This window comes from Urocampus carinirostris, chromosome 20 (genome assembly GCF_059441175.1).
Source record: "Urocampus carinirostris isolate Australia breed hairy pipefish chromosome 20, RoL_Ucar_1.0, whole genome shotgun sequence".
Lineage (NCBI taxonomy): Eukaryota > Metazoa > Chordata > Actinopteri > Syngnathiformes > Syngnathidae > Urocampus > Urocampus carinirostris.
The window spans coordinates 1,743,885-1,750,689 of record NC_142368.1 but is presented as its reverse complement, the minus strand read 5'-3'; the positions used below and the strand labels follow the sequence as shown (position 1 = coordinate 1,750,689).

The window sequence follows — 6,805 nt, the reverse complement described above, 5'->3', positions numbered from 1 at the left end:
GCTGTCCATTCTTAGGACACTTGGGCATTACCGTAAAGATGAGAGAATCATGTCGGATGCTCCAGAGAAACCTGAAGGTACAGTCACTGTTGGGGGGGACACGACATCACTCACCTCCGTTTTGCTGATGACATTTCCAGGTTAGCAGGAGAAGAACAGGAACTCAGAGATCCGCTCAATTTCCTGGACAAAGCTTCAAGCACAGATAAAACAAAAGCAATGACCAACCATCCCCAAGGTATCACCACAAACATTACCATCAACCACAGAGAGCTAGAACCTGTCACCAAATTGAGTATCTTGGAGCTGTCATATCAGAAGAGGGGTCAGAACCAGAAATCATGGCCAGGATAGCTCAAACCACAGCCACACTTGCCAGACTTAAACCCTCTGGAGGGACAAGAACATAGCAGTGAAATCAAAGATCAGACTCATGCAAGCTCTGGTGACCTCCATCTTCCTTTATGTTTGCAAGACATAGACTCTCATAACAAAGCTGGGAATGAAAATCCAGGCCATGGAGATGCCATGAAAACTTCTAGGCATCAGCCACATAACCTAAATGACAAACCAAACCATCAGAAGGTCACATTGGACCCTACCAAGAACTCTTGACGGAAACTTGAGTGGTATGGTCAGGTCATAAGATCATCAGGACTGACCAAGATCATTCTCTAGGGCACAGTCCAAGGGGGGAGAAGAAGAACTGGGTCCACAACATCAAGGAATGTACTGGTGCCAACTTGGCCATGACCCAAGAACAGGCCAGGGACGGTCAACAGTGGAGAAAGCTGTCCAGAGTTGCGTCCTCAGTGGTGCCCTGACAGATCCGTGAAGGTGCTGTATCTGAGTCAGATCAGGAGGCTTCTCCAGCAACTGGTAACCATGGAAACCAGTGTTTCATGCGAGGGAGCAAACCCCTACCCCAAAAAAGCAGCCTGGAGAGGGATGGGGGCCACCAGGCTGTACTTGCCAAGACTACCCAGGGAATTGAGGGATCCGTGAACCGTGAGTAGAGCCTGGAGTGTCATGGTCAGTACTCTCTGTACTGTCATGTTCTGCAGTTTGGTCCTCTTCTTTCAATGTTTTGTTCAGTTAGTTATTTACTGATATTTCATGCAGTTTCTTACTTTAGGGTTGTAAACATTTGGTGCCTTCTTACTTTGATGTTTTGTTCAGTTAGAGTAAGTTAGTGTTCCAATATATCCTGTGTTATCTTTCTTTCACAGTTTGTCCAGTTAGACTTAGTTATTGTTCCCACATACCTTGTGTCCTCTTACTTTTATGTTTTGTTCAGTTGGAGCCAGTTATTGTTCCAATGTATTATGCGTTGTCTTCCTTTCTTGTTTTTTTCTGAACATTATGTTGGAACATGTGAGTATCTTCCCTGCATCTTGATCTTTTAATGTCTTGTTTGGATATAACTAGTTTGAGTGCCTTTAATGTTTTTGTTAAATCAAAGCGAGTGAGTCCATTTCCTGTGTTGTATTGTTTCTTGTTCTGTTCATTTATAGTTACTTTGAGTTCCAACATATCCCGTGTCATCTATCTCCAATGGTTTTGTTCAGTTATACTTACTTAGTACGCCTGCATTAGATTGCATAGCCTTGTCGTCAATGTTACAGAAATGATTCCTTCGTCGTCTACTTTAATGTTTTATTCTGTTAGAGCTGGTTGGTAGTCCTGGTTGTCCTCCTTTCTTGTTTTGTTCAGTCAGAGTTCATTTGTGTTCCATCATATCCTGCATTGTCTCTCATGTTTTGTTCAGTTCCAGCTCATTAGTGTGCCTCCGTTACATGTTGCTCTGTCTATGTGTGCGAACATTTCTTTTCATGTTTTGTTCTGTTAGAGCTGGTTGGTAGGCGTTCCATCCATGCGTGAGTACCAGTATGTTACCCCGCATCCTCTCATTTGTGTGTTTTGTACAGTTAGAACTGTTAGTATTACAACATATTCCACATTGTCTTTCTTTCTTGTTTTGTTCAATTACAGCTAGAGAGGCTGCATTTCATTTCTTGGTCTTGTCGTCATGGCACTCTGAGTGTGGTTAAATCCTCGAAAAAGAATATTTCTTGTGTTTTCTATCTTCACGTTTTGTTCTGTTAGGGCTGGTTGGCTATTGTTCTATCAACTCATGAGTATGTTTCCCTGCGTTGTGTTTCATTCAATTTGTCCTTCTTTCTTGTTTTGTTCAGTTCGAGTTCATTTGTGTTCCATGATATCCTGCATTGTCTCTCATTTTTGGTTCAGTTCCAGCTCATTAGTGTGCCTCCCTTATATGTTGTTCTGTCAATGCGTGGGAACATTTCTTTTCATGTTTTGTTCTGTTAGAGCTGGTTGCTAGGCGTTACATCCATGCGTGAGTACCAGTATGTTACTGTGACACCTCTCATTTGTGTGTTTTGTTCAGTTAGAAATGTTAGTATTACAACCTATTCCACATTGTCTTTCTTTCTTGTTTCGTTCAATTACAGCTAAAGTGGCTGCATTTCATTTCTTGGTCTTGTTGTCATGGCACTATGAGTGTGGTTACATCCTCGAAAAAAGAAGGTTTCTTGTGTTGTCTATTTTCACGTTCTGTTCTGTTAGTGCTGGTTGGCTGTTGTTCGATCAACTCATGAGTATGTTTCCCTGTGTTGTGGTCCATTCACTTTGTCCTCCTTTCTTGTTTTGTTCAGTTAGAGTTCATTTGTGTTCCTGCATTGTCTCTCATGTATTGTTCAGTTCGAGCTAATCAGTGTGCCTCTGTTACATGTTGTTCTGTCTATATGTGGGAACATTTCTTTTCATGTTTTGTTCTGTTACGGCTGGTTGGTGTCGGAATATTTCGTAGTGGGTCTATTTGCGTTCCATCTTGCGTTTAGCGTGAATTTCTTCGAGATCTTGCATTCTCTCGCCTTCCCGTTCCCGAAGTTTCTCCACACTATCCTACACCGATTCGATTTTCTACAAATAAACCCTTTTCCTAAAAGCCGACAGGGCCGGTCGCCAGGCATGTAATGAGCACGCTAGCATCCAAGCTAAGTGAGCCTCCCCCCCGGCGTCTCCCTTTTGTGCTCCGTCCCGGACGCGTGTCCGAGCGAATGATGGACGACCCGCTTTCTCCTCTCGTAATTGGCCGTCGGGTTTGAGACCGGCCGCCCACGTCCGTCAATCAAGGAGCCGGCGAGCTATGCTAATGCTAACGAGCGTGGGCGGTCCCAGCTCATCCATTAAAGAGCTGACAGGGGGGGGGGGGGGGGTGTCTCCCCCTCCCCAAATTCGGCCTTCCTCGTCTGCTAAACGTTATTTGAGCGTCCCTGTCACGCGTTCTTGGCTCGGAGCGCATCGGGGTGATGGATGAGGCCGGCCCGGCCTTTTTCATTCATCACCTTGCGACGAAAGTGTGTGCGTGGCCCGCTTTGGAAAACGCTCTGATTTCTGGAATGATAATCCAGTTGGATTTTGCACCGTCCCCCTTTCCATGGCGGCTCTTTCTTCTTGTACGAAAGGATTGATTTGATATTAAATGCTTTCTCCGATAACCAGGGTTGGGTAGGGTTACTTTAACTGGATTACTTTCAATGACTTTTGGATTACTCCAATTCCAAATGTGCTAATAAAAGACAAAAGAAACTCAATATGAATAAAATGATGACTTACAACACGTGGTAAGCCTTCTCTCCTGGCTTTGTGATCTAGCAAATCTAACATAAAATGCGACAGAAACAAAATAAAAATAAATCCAAACAGCTTGCCAACATCATTTTTCTGTTCCATGTTTTCCGTTACTCCCCAAGCCTGCACCAAATTTAGTCATTTTATTCATATTTAGTTTCTTTTGTCTTTTATGAGCATATTTGGTATTGGAGTCATCCAAAAGTAATTAAAAGTAATCCAGTTAAAGTAACCTTACCTAACCCTGCCGACAAACCATGTAGCAAAAAAATGGAGTCCTTAAAACCTGGGACAAATTGGCATGGAAATGGGATCGAATGTGATACGACCGCAGGGTTGGGTAGGGTTACTTGAACTGGATTACTTTCAATTACTTTTGGATTACTCCAATACCAAATATGCTAATAAAAGATACTAAATATGAATAAAATGACTCCATTTTGTGCAGGCTCGGGGAGTAACGGAATACACAGAACGGCGAAAATGATGTTTTGATTTATTTTCATTTTGTTTCTGTCGCATTTGATGTTCGTTTTGCCGGAGATCAAAGAGATCAAAGCCAGGAGAGAAAGCTTACCACGTGTTGTGAGTCATCATTTGATTCATATTTAGTTTCTTTTGTCTTTTATTAGCATCTTTGGTATTGGAGTCATCCAAAAGTCATTGAAAGTAATCAAGTTAAAGTAACCCTACCCAACCCTGGACGACCGGGATCGCAAATCAAGAGAGCCCAACAAGTTTTGTGACCAAATGGGAAAATCCTGATTTTCACGACTGTTTGGTTACAACGATACAATCCATAATTCCCGGGACTTTATTTTTTTACATTTATATATATATATATATATATATATATATATATATATATATATGAAGTAGAAGAAAAGAGGACCTGTTTATTTTCGATATCCTGTTTCATTATCTACCCTGTCTCTCCCGTCCTGTCCAGTATCGACCCCATCTGTCCGGTATCAACTCAGGCAATTGGTATCGATCTCGTCAGCCTCCGGCTTCCTATCATTTCACGCCAGACTGCTGCCTAAGGTGCATGACTCCCCATTTCCCGTAAAACAAAAGGCTTATGTGAGTAACGTCACGCGCTTGGGTCCTGATCCTTTTCCGGTTCCTGACAAATAATGTATTTTATTGTATATTGTTATAGGTTTGGAGTTTTCTTTTTGTTTTGATTTACATTTATTGAGAAATTTTGAGTTCGTATGTGTACTTTAGTTGGTTTATTTTATTAAATTGTGTCCAGGTGTGTCTCATTTGTCTTTTTAGTCAACTCATTTTTACTTCCTGGTGTTGTCTCAGTCTTTGTTATGTTATGTCATTGTTCATGTGATAAATTAACTTCCTTATTCTGTCAGTATTTTTTAGCAACAGTTTACACAAAGGGCCATTTTGTAATGGAAATTTCCCATACCACTGTATTTGGTTTCGTTTTCCTCAAAGTTCACGTTTTTTTTCCCGACTGCCCTTTCAGTATAAGAGTGCCGTTTACTGTTATTTTGTGCAGTTCCATTTTCATGGTCTCTCTTATTTGAATGATGCATTCTGCAATCTGATTGGCTGAACACTCTCTCTGCTTCGACCACAGGTGTCAAAGAGGCGGCCCGCGGGCCAAATCAGGCCCGCTAAGGGGTTGAATCCGGCCCGCCAGACAACACTCAGAGAAGCGCAAGAGAAAAACAAGCTGCAGGTTGAAATATGTTAACTTGATGTTGCCAGGTGCCTTGAACAAAGACATTGTTCTTGTATTTTTTTTTCTCTCTCTCTCTTTCTTTTCCACCCCTTTTCTCCCACTCTGACTCTGTCTCTTTAACTCTCTGTGTCTCTCTTTTTCTCTTCCTTTGTTGCTCTTTGTCTCTTTGGCTCTCTGTGTCCTTTTAACCTCTTTTGCTCTAACTTCCTTTTTTCCTTTTCTCTCTTTCCTCTTTCTTTCCTCATACCCTTCGCGCTTTCTTTTCTCTTGTCTCTCCTTCTGTCTTTCTATTTCTCTTTGGATTTATTTCTTCCTCTCTCTTTCTTTCCCCCCTCTCTCACGACTTTTTATCTTTTGTTTCTCACGCTCTCTCCCTCTCTCTTTTTCTTTCCTTGTCCCACACTTTCTCCTTTTCCCTCCCTCTTTCCCTTATTTCTTTATGTCTCTTTTTCTTTCTCTTTAATCTACTAGTCCGGCCCCCGACAGAATGTTTCGTGTGGCCCCCGAGCTAAAATGAGTTTGACACCCCTGTTCTAGTATATAAGTCGTTGTACGCCATGAAATTTACATCCATGGTTCTGTACCTCATTTTTTGGTGCCCGGGATATTCTGTAATACAAACCTCAACAAAAGTGCTCATCTCCAGCTCTTGTTTACACGGCCTGATGTCACATAACCGGGATATAAACATGCGGAGGTAAGAAAATCCAGCCCTTCATTTTTCACTGATGTCGTTTTTCGGACTTTAGTTTGTTACCTCTTTTTGACGTCTTGCCTTCGGAATGCTAATTCTGCTGGCAAAAATGCCGATTCAGGGGACAGTCTTGTCCTTCAAAATCTGTGTAGTGTGACAAAAAGGTTTTGCGTGATGCTAGTGCTTTGGGCTAACGTCCGCATCTGAGGCTTCCTGTCAAGACTCCTCGCAGCCAAAGAGCAAAGCGACCTTTTCCAGACGTCACAAATTCCATCCAAACAAGTTCATTCCTATTAAAAAGACGGACTTGAAATGGAGATTTTTCTCTTATTTATTCAAAGGTGACATTCGGTGCTCGAGACAATATCAAGAAAGGACAAAAAACTGTCAAATAGAGCAACCAAACATGAATGAAAATACAGTAAACGCTAAACTATCAAAACCTCATGTACCGTATTTATAGGCGCACCTAAAAGCCTTTATTTTTTTCAAAAGCCGACCATGCGCCTTATAATACAGTGCGCCTTATATATGGATCAATATTAAGTCGCAAAGTCTTGCAACTAACTTGCAGCCGCCGACTCGATTTTCCCCCGAACGCCAAGTAGTACTCGGTGTATGCTGGGATTTATTTACCGCGTTTCATTGGCTAACCAATGTGTCAATCATCATTTGAATCGATCACTATTGGCTAAAGTTATTCGGAGGTCAAGGGGAGGATACTTTTTATCATTTAGAGGCTGGCATTG

At 42.0% G+C, this 6,805-nt stretch overlaps 1 long non-coding RNA gene across 1 annotated transcript; it reads left to right on the top strand.

Moving 5' to 3' along the window:
• The first annotated feature begins 359 nt into the window (after positions 1-359).
• LOC148345958 (uncharacterized) lies at positions 360-6,439 on the top strand. Its single transcript, XR_015848299.1, has 3 exons — positions 360-1,008; positions 4,607-4,701; positions 5,258-6,439. It is a non-coding gene; the product is annotated as an uncharacterized LOC148345958 (long non-coding RNA).
• The last annotated feature ends 366 nt before the right edge of the window (positions 6,440-6,805 follow it).